The sequence below is a fragment of the Neovison vison genome, chromosome X, assembly GCF_020171115.1.
Source record: "Neovison vison isolate M4711 chromosome X, ASM_NN_V1, whole genome shotgun sequence".
NCBI classification, from domain to species: Eukaryota; Metazoa; Chordata; class Mammalia; order Carnivora; family Mustelidae; genus Neogale; species Neogale vison.
Window position 1 is genome coordinate 11,140,049 of NC_058105.1, and position 14,336 is coordinate 11,154,384.

Below are 14,336 nucleotides of genomic sequence, written 5' to 3' on the forward strand. Positions count from 1 at the left end.
GTAAATTGGAAGGGGAGGTGAACCATGAGAGACTATGGACTCTGAAAAACAGTCTGAGGGGTTTGAAGTGGCGAGGGGGTGGGAGGTTGGGGTACCAGGTGGTGGGTATTATAGAGGGCACAGCTTGCATGGAGCACTGGGTGTGGTGAAAAAATAATGAATAATGTTTTTCTGAAAATAAATAAATTGGGGGAAAAAAAAAGCTTCTGTACAGCAAAAGAAATAATCAACAAAACTAAAAGGCAACTCATTGAATGGGAAAAGATATTTGCAAATGACATATCTGAAAAAGGGTTAGTATCCAAAATCTATAAAGAACTTATACTATTCAAACCCAAAAACAAATAATCCAATTAAAAATGGGTAGAAGACATGAATAGACATTTTTCCAAAGAAGACATCCAGATGGTCAACAGAAACATGGAATGATGCTCAGTATCACTGATAATCAGGGAAATGCAAATCAGAACTACAATGAGATATCACCTCACACCTGTTAGAATGGCTAAAATTGACAACACAAGGAATAACAGCTATTGGCAAGGATGCAGAAAAAGGGGAACCCTGTTGCAGTGTTGGTGGGAAAGCAAACTGGTGCAGCCATTCCTGAAAACAATAAGGAATTTCCTCAAAAAATTACAAATAAAACTAACCTATGATCTAGCAATTATACAACTAGGTATTTACCCAAAGAATTCAAAAACTCTGATTCACAAGGATACATGCGCCTTGATGTTTATAGCAGCAGTATCTACAACAGCCAGATTATGGAAATAGCCCAAATGTCTATCAGTTGATGAATGGATTTAAAAAGTGGCATATGTATACGATGGACTATTACTCAGCCATAAAAAAGAATGAAATCTTGCCATTTGCAATGACATGGGTGGAGTTAGAAAGTATTACTTTAAGTGAACTAGGAGACAGACAAATAACACATGATGTCACTTATGTGGGATTTAAGAAACAAAAAATATACATAAGAGGGAGAAAAGAGGCAAACCAAGAGACAGACTTTAATTATAAGTTACTGGGGCTGAGGCGGGGGTAGAGGATGGGTCAAATACAGAATGGGGTTTAAAGAGTACACTTGTGATGGGCACAAGATGATGTATGGAAGTGCTGAATCACTATAGTGTACACCTGAAACCAATATTACACTGTATGTTAGCTAGCTGGAATTTGAATAAAAACTGAAGAAAAAGAAAGGATAAAAATTTGGGGCTCCTCTCTCATACAAAATAAATAAAACTCTGCATGGTTTAAAGATGAAAATGTTAAAATGAAATTAACAAACTGAGAGTTGCTGGAGGGGGAGCGGGGGGGGGATAACTGGATGAGGGTGTTAAAGAGGGTAATTGATGGAACGAGCACTAGGTGTTACATACAACTGATGAATCACTAAACTCTACCTCTGATACTAATAAAAAATAAATAAAATTTAAAAGATAAAATTAATATAGATAATTTGAAAACCTACATACAATCTAAGAGTCAAAACTTTTTATTTTAAGCTCGGCAACCTAGACACTATAAAGGGAAGTCTGAAATATTTGAGCACTTCAAACTTAAAATATAATCATATGGCAAAAGTAAAGGTAAAATCGAAAGACAAATAATAGAGAAAAACATATTTGTAGTAGATATTACAAATAAAGGGCTCATATCCAGCATATAAAGTTTCCTCACATTAATTAAAAAAAACCCACACACCTGAATTGAAAGTGTTTAAACGGTATAAGGATTCATAGAAGAAATCCATCTTGTCAATGAACAAGTGAAGTTACTCAGCCTAACAAGAATCAGAAATTAACATAACAAAGGCATATGACTTTAGGACCATTAAATATGTTACCACATATTGCTGGAGGGTGGTGGAAGCTAACATGTTATCTCATACATCTGCTGAGGGATATGTGATGTAGTAAGGCATTTGGAATTCAATCTGGCAACATCTATTAAAATTAAGAATTCACATAAACTTAACTTAGCAATTCCATCTCTGAGGCCCTTTTCCATGGAAATGAAAGCACAAATGTATAATGATGAATATAAACAAAATGTATTATAAACACACACACACATTCAAATTAATTGTAACATTGTTTGTGGTGGTCAAAAAATTGGAATCAACTTGAATGTCTTCAATAGAGGAATGGTTTAATAAGTTGTGTTTCATTCAAATCATCACACTTTACAGATCCACTTTTAAAAGTGTGTTATGTCTATACCAGATGATGTGGGAAAACTTCTATGAAGTGTTTCTAAGCGAGAAGAACAAGATGTGGTAAAGAGTAAAATACTGCTGCTATACGTTTGTATGTATATGTATATAAGTTACATTATTGTATGAACATGGAGAAAGATATGGAAAAGTGTACAGCAAGTTTTTAACACTGGTTAAAAACCCAGTGTTTTTAAAAACCCAGTGTCACCTCCCAGTGAAGGAGAGGGTAATGAAATGCAAAAGTTCTATAGAATGTTTTCTCAGCATTAAAAATATCTATAAAGTGACTTTACTTATGTAAATGCACACGTAAGTGTTTAAATCAATGTAGAGCCACGTACAGAAAGATTGTTGCCCAAACTGTGCTAATTGCAGGGTGTTTTAAGTTTTAGGGATTATGAGTTCTTTTAAACTTTGTTCCGGATATTTGGAATTTTTAACATTAAAAATTTTAAATGATTTTAAGTTTAACATTTTCTAAAGCAAATATGACAGAGCAGATTAAGGAAATGATCCAGTATGTATAATATGATTTGATTGTTCACTCCTTCAGTCGTTCATCAATGCACTGAGCAGTCATCACGATATTGTGTTAGCTGTGTTAGGGTGGTTGGGATTATAAAGATGGATGAAATATGCTCCTTGCCATTGTGAATTGTACATCAGGGGAGATAGATATGTAAATGAATAATTCTCATACAATATTACAATTACTTGTATTTGTACGACAACAGGAGCAACTAACTCTGCTGGCATTGGTGGTGACGAGGCTTCAGAGGGGAATCATGATTTGAGCTTAGCCTTGAAGAGTGAATAAGCTTTAATCACTTACCAGCCCAAGGTGGGGAGGGGAAAGCAATCCCTTCTTTTTTTTTTTTTTTAAAGATTTTATTTATTTGACAGAGAGAGAGAGAAATCACAAGTAGGCAGAGAGGCAGGCAGAGAGAGAGAGGAGGAGGAAGCAGGCTTCCCATGGAGCAGAGAGCCCGACGCGGGGCTCGATCCCAGGATACTGGGATCATGACCTAAGCCAAAGGCAGAGGCTTTAACCCACTGAGCCACCCAGGCACCCTGAAAGCAATCCCTTCAAAGGAGACAACATCGTGTCCTATTTCATTTCATCAAGGATGTGGAGGAAGCAGTAAACAGCATATGATTTAGTCTTATGATGATAAAGCACAAAGATGGGGAGATATCAGAGACCAAAAAGAAAAAAAAAAGCATCATGGGAGCAAGGGAGTTTGGAAAGGTTCTGATCATGAAGTAATAAAATGAGAACCTTCTTTGAAAAATGCAAATAGATTTCTCTGAGGGAAGAAAAATTGAAAGCTGTAATTAATGGGAAGAAGCAACTGTCAAAGCAACCTGACTAAGCTCAGCAGGTTATATTTGCAGTTAGGAAAGAAATATGGTTGCTGTTCATTGAGGACCTTATGGAAGGAGCTTGGAGAGAAGAGGATAAATATTGGAGTGTTGATTCATAAGGTAGGAAGAGGGAATGTTAGAGATCAGCCATTACCACCACTTCATTATATAAATTAATCATAAGCCACATAAAGACATTTACTGTGACATAACTGAAGGTACCAGAATGCCTCACCTTTGTAGGAAGGTGCCCCCAAATCCCATGTCTTCAGAAAATCAAACAGGGGTCAGTAGTCATGGGTTAGCAAAAGCTCACACAGACATGCTAGCTCTCAGGGAGTGTGGTGGGGGAGAGAAGCAAGAAGGAACACTTATTATTTATTTATTTACATTACTGATAACAATAACAGAAGGCCTTTTATCAAGTGCTGATTATGGGTTTAATACAGAGTCCGGTGTTTCACATAAATTACCTCATTCAATCCCAGAATGCCTCTAAGACATAAACACACATCATTTCCACTTTACAGGTAAGGAAATTAAATCTTAGGTTAAGAAACTTACTCGAGGTCAAATAGCTTTTAGGTGGTGAAGCTGTAAATGGAGGTTGGACTTCAAATCATATGCTCCAAATTGCTCTGCTCAACACCGAGTTGTATCTCCCTGCCCCCAGCTACAACCCTAATCCCAGCCACCATCATTTCACCCCTGTGCTATTGCAACAGGCTGTCACCTCTCTGGTCCTACACAGTCCGCTTCCAGTGAACTTGCTAAACTACATCACTTTCCTGTATCAGACCATCCAGGGGCTCTCCACTGCACATAAGACAAACTGCAAGTTCTCACCCTGCAAGACCCTGTTCCCTGTACAGCCTTATCTCTGCCAGACTCTCTGGTTTCAGTCATCACCTCCACTCTGTCCGTCCCTGTACTCCAGTCATACCACCTCTTTGCTATTCCTCAGGACATTGTTTTTGTTCTTATCTCACGGCATTGCTACTTGCTGTCCTTTGCACCAAAAATGCTCTTCTTTGAAGTCTTCACCCAGTTCACTCTACCTCATCATTCAGGTCTCAATTCAAGCATCAGCTCCTCAGAGACTTCATACCCTTGGCTGAAGCAGCTGTCCTCTGCCTCACACCAGCACCTTAACTACTTCTTCACCCCCACGTAAATGTAATTACTTGACAGCAAGAACTATAGACCTATGTTCTTCATTGTAAGCCCAAGACTGGAACAGTGTCTGATTCATACTAGGCACTCAAGACATATGTTTCCTGAAATACTGGTATCCTTCTTTTTTTTTTTTAAAGATTTTATTTATTTATCAGAGAGAGAGAGGGGGAGAGAGCGAGCACAGGCAGACAGAATGGCAGGCAGAGACAGAGGGAGAAGCAGGCTCCCTGCTGAGCAAGGAGCCCGACGTGGGACTCGATCCCAGGACGCCGGGATCATGACCTGAGCCAAAGGCAGCTGCTTAACCAACTGAGCCACCCAGGCGTCCCTACTGGTATCCTTCTTAAAGTGCCAAACCCACATGCCAATCTCTCTATCTCCATCTATAGCATTAATTTTTTGTGGAGTATGTGAGCTTGTTGTTACCTTGCAGAAGTAGGATGTATACCTCCCAATCAAAATATGGTTTGAATTTCAAAACTAATGATGGCATACATAGACCAAGAGTACAAAAAGATTATTCACATGAGTTATGCATCAAAAATAGAGTCAAACAAAAAAATAGTAACTACATGAAGTGATGAATAATTAGATGGTTGTGATTATTTCACAACATATACATATCAAAACATTAAAGTTTACACCTTAAATATATACAATATTTGTCCATTTTACTTCAATAAACCTGAAAAAAATGGAGTCATACTCTATTCCACATTATCGATGATGCTTGATGATAACAAAAATATTTCATGGTATATTTAGCTTAATTTAGACTTGTTTATGTAAGCTATTATGGGATCTACAGCCATAATGCTCCATTATGGACCGCTAAATGCTCCATCGAATATTTTGTTCAAGAGCTCAGCATTGTGTATTCTGAGAATTGAAATGAATTGTCACTATCAATGTGTGGAACTCCCAAGATGATAAGCAGTGCCATGGTGAGACCTTATATTGTGTCTTTAATATGTGTAGAGAAATAACTAACCTTGATTTATATTTTAGGTATTTGTGAGGTAAGAGATTCTAAGAGTTCTTTACCCCACATGAGGCAACCTGGGGTAAGGAATTGTTTGTACTGGCCAGACCAGATGGTTAAACCGTTGACAGTGGCCCAAAGATCTGTAGAAATGTGCAGAGGAAAATTGTTGGCAAAGACATCCGGTGCTAGACTGCCTAAAGTTTGTCCAATTGAGCTAATCCTTGGGTCCTGTCCTTTTATCAGAAACATCCTGATTAAGGGATGAAAAGCAGCAGCTCTAAAGCAAGCTCCATTAAGTGTAGCAGTGGTAATATCATTGGCTAAGTGAATGAACTCCCTTCGGTATTCACTCTGTTGATCCTTGCTTCCCCAGTTGCTCAAAGGTTCTAAGATAAGATGACCTCTTCTAGCACTATGGCATCTGGAAAAAGGTTTGAGCGCTGTGGAAGTTACCCTCTCCTGTAGGTGGGTTATGCAGAAAGCCTAGTTCTGGCTCTATCCTGTAGCAAGGAGGCCTTACTAGCCATGCTGAGCTTGCACAGTGCTGCTTTCATGAGCTATGTCATAATGAGCAGCTGGATATAGTCTGTCATAATGAGCAGCTGCATATAGAGAGTCACAGACTCAGGACCTGAGAAAGCCTGTATTTCTAGGAAAGTACAGTATGTGCCATACTAATGTCATATAGCATTGGGCAAAGGAGGGCAGTTCCTTATATCAGAAGTGCATGGGCAACTAATGGACATCATGGATGTTCTAGGGATTCTAAGAGATATGACAGAAGGTCTTTAAAGCCTCTTCAGTAAAAGGAGTCTCTGGGGCGGCCTAATAGGCGTGCCTGTTCTGAATCAATTTAGACAGATTCTAGAGCCTTTTATTATAGGGCATCTCATTCAAGGTGGGCCTATTTGCAAGTAGCAGAACACATGGACTTAAATAAAATTTGTATTATGTGTAATGTTGCCTCCAGGATAAAAAAATTGTCTAAAAGATTTTAGGCTTGTTTTAACAATGTGGGTACTAAGAAGGCTAAAAGCTGTTTTTTCACACTGTCTGGGCTAGAGCAGCCCTTTGCTTACCACTTAAATTTTTAAGAACTTAGGTGGTAGGGCCTTGCACCATGTGTGGGAGTAATGGGTCTTACTCTTTTTTGAGTTCCTTTGTGAATGTTTTTATGTCATATGAATCTCCTCAAAGGATGTCACCAGTGGGATGTAATACCTGTACATCTGGAAAAAGCTAGAAGTGGTTAAGATACTGCCTGCAGAGATTATATGAGATGGCAGGAATGGGAGAGCTACCCCACTGAGTACCCAGGCAAAGGTGTATTGTGACCCTTTAAAGGTGAAGGTTAACTAAAGATGAGAGAATGCTGATATAGGCACTGAAGAGAACATGTTAGCCAAATACATTGCTGTGACTGTAAAGTATTTATTAGTTACTTATTGGATGGAATCAGTAATTTCAATAATATTATAGATGGAGTTTTAATGGGTGGGACCATGATATTAAGAGCATGAAAATTCACACTGAGGCACATTCATATTTTCCTGGTTTAAGAACAAAGTCAAATTTGACTGTTAAATGCAGAAGCAGTGGGAATAATCACACCTTCTCTAAATAGGTCTTATATAATGGGTTTCAATCTTTGAAGTTCCTGTTTTCATTTAGATTGGGCCTCTTAAAAAAAATCTGGGGTGGAAGGTGTTATTTTAACTAGGGAGGAAAGTCCGTAGGGTCATATTTTCTCAAATTGACAAGTGCCAGAGACTTAATTTTATTACTCATTGGGTCAGACTGTCCCTGTATGCTAGAGAATGTTTCAGGGCAATGACTGCTTTGGCAATGGAGAATCTGGACAAGGCAATAGTTCTTTCTGATGGTTAAGGTTACACATGTTTCTATTTTATGTTCAGTTAAATCCCTGGCTGTTTTTATCCGCTTGCCCAGATGTGGGCCAGAAGGGAAAAGAGGAATGAGGCTTAAAAGTTGTCAATAGTCAAACATTAAAACTGGGATCAGGGAGGGGCAGCTGGGTAGCCCAGCTTGTAAAGCTTCCTACTCTTGGTTTTAGCTCAGGTCATGATCTCAGCGGCATGGGATCAAGCCTCACATCAGGCTCAGCAATCAGCGTGGAGTCCACTTAAGTTTCTCTCTCCTCCTCCCTCTGCCCCTCCTCAGCCCTGCTCATACTCTATTAGTTAAAATATGGGATCAGATTCATCATTACACACTGTCACCCCCTCACACATCACCCCTCTATCTGGGCCCCCCAAACACAAACACCCAAGTTCTTTTTACTCTCCAGTGGGATAAAGTGTTAGGAAATTTATTTTCAGTCCCCCATCCTCATCTAGTCCTTATTCCCAATGTCCAGCTAACTATGCACTGGTTGGTCTGGGCCCCAAACTTGCAGGATTCCACCTCCCTCCCTTTTCCCTTACCCCTTTCTTTCCCCTTTTGTCAAAAGAGAACAAAGACACACACATCTTTTTGCAATCTGTTGGTGTTTTATTCATCAAAACCCATGTACTTCATATTTGGTCTCCACACAGGTGACCATGTAAGTTTTGACCTCTAACGGCGCATCCATCTCTCCAGCGCTGTTTCTGGAGAGGTAACAGCTACTTCGAGGTCTTTGACCCCTGGTAGGCATAGAGCACTGCCTGGGTTGGGAGTCAGGCTTTCTTCATCCTCCTTTGGCTGATTTTCATTCTTCTTTTTACTCTGCCTGTGGTAACAGACCAGTATTGTTGACTTCCTCTTCTTACGCTTTTCCGCACTCAGCTGAAGGGCTAATTTAACCTTTGAGAGTATCTTCTGCACCTGGTAGGAAAACAAAGTGAGCCCAGAAAAGACACCGGTTTTGAGGAAGAGGATGGAAATAGATAGGAGGGGGGACTTTAAAAGAATGGGTACAGACTGAGGAGGAGTTTTGTGCCAGATAAGGGCAGGATAGGTGTCTTGGGTGGGGGATTGATGGAGAAGAGGAGAGGCATGAGTAGGGCAATCTGACCTTCTCACGTTCTTTGTCCTTGGGTTGACAAGGGGTCTTCATATTCTCAGTGATAGCTGTAACCCGCTTTTTTATTTTGCGGGCTTCCCTTTCTACTTCTGCCTCTGTATCTGAGTTAGACCCCAGCACTTCTTCACTAGCCTCTGCCATGTTGTACCAACAGTGGCCCACTCCAGGGCTCCTGGCTGCTATATATAGCACGCCAGGACAATGGGGAGCCACACCCATTAGCTTTGATTGGTCAGTAGGAAATCGCTCCAGCCAATGGTAGCCCTGGAGTAGCTTGCCATCACAAAGCACCTCACGTGAAAAGCCACGGGACGAGGGGCAACAAGTAGGGAGTTCAGATGCTCTGCTTAGAGAAAGGGGGAGATTTCTCAACGCCCCCTAAAGAGCCCTCAAAAACTGACCTGTTACTCATTCTCATCTCTTCTGGTTCAGTTCCTGTGGTACACATGGCAGGGAGAAGGTGATTATTCCAAGCCATTTCCCATGGCCATTCACATTCAGTGTTTCATTGTCATCTCCCAGTGCTTATCACTACGTAGTATTTTGTGTTTTTTTTAATAAACTTTTAATTTTACAACAGTTTTAGATATACAGAAAAATTGTGAAAATAATACCCATATATCCATGTGCAATTTCCCTTAATTATTAATGTTTTATGTTAAAACATTCTTTTTAGGATTTTTACATTTGTTAAACTTAGTAAACCAGCAGTGAAACTGTTATTTAACTGAAATCTGTACCTTATTCAGATTCCCTTAGTTTTTATCTAATGTCTTTTTTATGTCATCGAGGATATGACATTAAATTTAGTTAACATTGGGGCGCCTGGGTGGCTCAGTGGGTTAAGCCGCTGCCTTCGGCTCAGGTCATGATCTCGGAGTCCTGGGATCGAGTCCCGCATCGGGCTCTCTGCTCAGCAGGGAGCCTGCTTCCCTCTCTCTCTCTCTGCCTGCCTCTCTGCCTACTTGTAATCTCTCTCTGTCAAATAAATAAATAAAATCTTTAAAAAAAAATTTAGTTAACATAGCATGCCTTTTTAGGCTCTTCTTAGCTGCAACAGTTTTAAACTACTTGTTTTTGAGGATTTTGATAGCTTAGGGTTGTTTTTTTTTTTGCTTTTTGTTTTTACGTTAGTCCTCAGACATTATTAATCTTAATAGTTTGCATTTTTTAAAAGATTTTATGTATTTATTTGACAGAGAGAAATCACAAGTAGATGGAGAGGCAGGCAGAGAGAGAGAGGGAAGCAGGGTCCCTGCTGAGCAGAGAGCCCGATGCGGGACTCGATCCCAGGACCCTGAGATCATGACCTGAGCCAAAGGCAGTGGCTTAACCCACTGGGCCACCCAGGCACCCCAGACATTATTAATCTAATAGCTGAACATTTCCCCAACATTTCCCTATTTCCTTCACTCCTCAGCCGCTGGCGATCTTTTTCACTCTTTGTTTCTATGAGTTTGACTTTTTTTTTTTTTTTTTTTTTTAAGATTCCATATATAAGTGATACCATACCTATTTGTCCTCTGGTTTATTTCACTTAGTGTAATACCTCCTCTGGGTCCATTCATGTTGTCACAAAGGGCAGGACTTCCTCCTTTCTCATGGCTGAATAATATATATAATATACCACATATACATTGCCTCATATTTTGGTCTTACCTAAAACTCCTCTGAGCTAATGTGCCCATATTTAGCTTTCAATAGATACATGAATTATCACACTTCCCTCCAACACGTGGCTCTACCAGACAACTTTTCCAGGTGATGGGCACACGTGTGTGTGTGTGTGTGTGTGTGTGTGTGGTTACTGGACATACTTCAGTGAGGTTCTTCTCTGCCCTGCTCATATATATACATTTCTTCTAGAGAATCCCAAATCAAATCATTACCATCAGGGTTATGGACCTCCCATGGCAACAGTTGAATTAATACTGTCTTTGTCACAAGAGTGCCATGGATATTTCTCCCTAGAACCCTAAGGATCAGTCTCTCTCTCTCTCTCTCTCTCTCTCTCTCTCTCTCCCTCTCATGTGTGTGTGTGTGTGTGTGTGTGTGTGTGTAAGAGAGAGAGATAAACAAACAGCAGAAACATTTTGTAAGGTCCTGGTGAGTTGTCTGCTTTTAGAAGTGTGGCTTCAGCATCTCAGATAGTAACTGTTCTTCCCCCACGTAAGTGACCACCCAATAAGCCTATATAGTAAACATACTATCAGTCTTTCCTTTTAGCTCCATATAGAAAGGCGGCCGATACCTGTTTGATACAACTAATGTTTACACGGTAAGAGTCATTCCCTTGAGTTTAGTGTCAGTCACATAGTACTTTGGAATTGAGACACATGATTTAACCTGAGACCCTCAAATAGGTCTAGGTTGAGACACATAATCCATGACTGCTTTAAGGAGGGCTCCAATCCAATCTTGTCACAGTATGCCAATTTGTTAAACTGACTTGTTGGTCAAATCTTAAGAATTCACAAATGTAGCACAAAGGATCACAGTTCAAAGTACAAGCTAGCCAGTGGGCAGTAGCTCAAAGGGCTTGCTCACCAGCATGGAAGCCAAAGCAAGAGAAGAAAGAACCCTGATGGTAGTGGAAAGTGCTGTGATGTCCTGCTTATAGGGCCAATGACCATGATCACTCTACAGAGACAGAATGATCCTTCACCCCAAATGTGGTTGGATATCAAGAGTAATGACACACTCACCAAGAGAGTATGAGAAAGCTTGTTACTCACATAATGAAGTTCTCTGGAGAGAGCAGGGCAGGCTCTCAAACAGGTTCAAGAATGGCTTGATCTGCCTTCAGCTCAGGTTATGATCCCAGGGTCCTGGGATCGAGCCCCACGTCGGGCTCTCTGCTCCGCGGGGAGCCTGCTTCCTCCCCTCTCTCACTCTGCCTGCCTCTCTGCGGTGAACCATGAGAGACTATGGACTCTGAAAAACAATCTGAGGGGTTTGAAGTGGCGGAGGGGTGGGAGGTTGGGGTACCAGGTGGTGGGTATTATAGAGGGCACAGCTTACATGGAGCACTGGGTGTGGTGAAAAAATAATGAATACTGTTTTTCTGAAAATAAATAAATTGGAAAAAAAAAAAAGAATGGCTGAGAGAGCAAAACAAACAAACCGCTGGCTTGGTTTTTATGGTGGCAAGGGAATGAAGCTAGAGTGAGTGTTCCCACATAGAAGTCAGGGTTTGCATGGTCTGAACTTCCTACTGACCCCAAAGGAGAGAGTACCAGGGCTTTATTGTCAGATATAGATCAACAGGGAAAGAGAAAGTGGAGGGGCTCTTTTATAAAATAGTGCTGTGTAAATGAAAGATGTTCTAGCACAATTTAGAATTCTCATAAACATTATAAGAAGCTTCTCATATTGTTTTTAGTTTAAGCTACTTTTCACTAGATTAGTATTTCCCAAATTATGGTTCTTTAAATATTATTTAAGGTGGCTTAGAATTATCCTGGTTCATCAACAGAGAAACTGTAAGAGAAAAGACTGCTAGCATCAGCAAGCCTGACAGTCTATAGGAGAGAAGACCTAATTGCACTATCTGCTGAAATATGTAGCGGCTCTTATATTTTTCCCATCCTAGCTGATTACTGTGGCACCAAAGACTGTAATAATTATAGAAACTAACACTTATTGACCATTAAGTCTGTGTAGGAATTATGCTAAATATTCATGTCCATATTTAAAACTCATCACAACTCTATTGAGGTAAGTGGCAAAATAGCACTTATTTGCCAGCTCTGCTGGGACTCCTGAGGCCATCTCAATTCTAACTGCAGAAGCAGAAAAGAACATGGAGGAGGGTACATGGGAATATTTACGGGCCAGGTTCAAAAGGTTCATTCATTACTCCTACTCACTTTTCATTGCCAAAAACTCACACAGCCACACCTAACTACAAAAAGAAGTGGAGAACTTGCATGTTGGAGATCAGCTAGTAATCTCTGTCTCCACAATCCTGTTCATCACAATCTCCAGGATTTAGGATAGGGCCTAGCCCATGGTAAGTGGTCATAAATATTTCTGTCAAATGAATGTGTTTGAGCTCTTTTGGTCAGTTATGGAGATTAAAAACTTACAGAACTTGGTTAAACAATGGTTTCTTAGGTAGGACACCAAAAGCACAAGCAAGCAAGAAGAGTAAATTGGACTATATAGAAATCTTTTCTCTTGCAGAAAATACTATCAAGAAAGTGAAAAGGCACACCAGAGAAAAACAGAAAAATATTTGCAAATCATATATTTGATAAAGGTCAGGTGTCCAGAGTACAAAAAGAACTCTTACGAAAAAATACAAAATACCCAGTTAAAAATTAAAGGACTTGAATAGACATTTTGCCAAAGAAGATACACAAATAGCCAACAAACACATGTAAATATGCTCAATGTCATTAGGGAAATGCAAATCAAAACCATGATGAGATGCCACTTCACACCCACTAGGAAGGCTATAATTTTAAATAAAATTGAGAGGGAGGTCCAAGATGGCAGTATAAGAAGATCTTGAACTTACCTCCTTCCATGGACATACCAAATTTATAGCTACATACGGATCATTTTCCTCTAATAAGACCTGAAAATTGGATAAAGTGCACTCCACAACAAAGGATAAAAGGACCATATTGAGATAGGTAGGAGAGGCAGAAACACACACACACACACCCCAAAAAACCCAACTCCTCTGCATGGTGACATGCAATAGAGAGGGATCTCACCAGACAGGTGCTTCTCCTGAATGAATGAAATGTTGATACCCTACATAGGTCACCTTAATCCCTGGGATCTGCACCAGAAAGATGAGTCCCCAGGACATCTGTTTCAAAAACCAATGTGCTGTCATCCAGGGACCCAACGTGCTATAGGAAATAGTACCCCCTCTTGGAGGGCTCACATGCAGTTTCACTTACCCCCAAACCCAGCAAACAAACAAACAAACAAAAAACAGCAGTTTGAAAAGTGCCTAGACTATATATAAGAGAGATTCATTTGCTGATCTGGAGGTATCTGCTGGAGAGACAGTTACGATGCTCCCTGGAGGCGGAGATACTGATGGATCCCGTTTTTGCACCCTTGCACCCTCCACACAGTCTGCTAGCACAGGCAGGTGAGCTCAAACACAGCACCCTCCCCCCATGTTGCTGGGACTGGGAGGGGCAAGCAGTCCCAGCATGTGCCAAGGTTGGAGAGTGTGGGTGATTGTGTTGTTCCCCTTCTCCCTGGCTGGGGCAGGGTAGCACAAACAGTCATGGAGTTCTCCCACTCGCTAGCTGAAGCCTGTGAGTGTAGGTTGTTGTGACACTCCCGCACTCCCTAGCTGGGACTAGTAAGAATGAGCGGTTACGGCGTTCTGCTGCTCTCGGACCAAAGCTGGCACATGTCCATAGAGAAGTCACTCTCCGAATGCATTGCTGAAGCCTGTGGGCAGGTAGAGTCAAGACACTGTCCCACTGCCTTTATGAATCCGGTGAGCATTCCCTACCTCTAACGTTAGCTGCCATGCTAAAGCCAGTTGGAGCACACAATCCACACAGAGGACACCCCTTAATTGT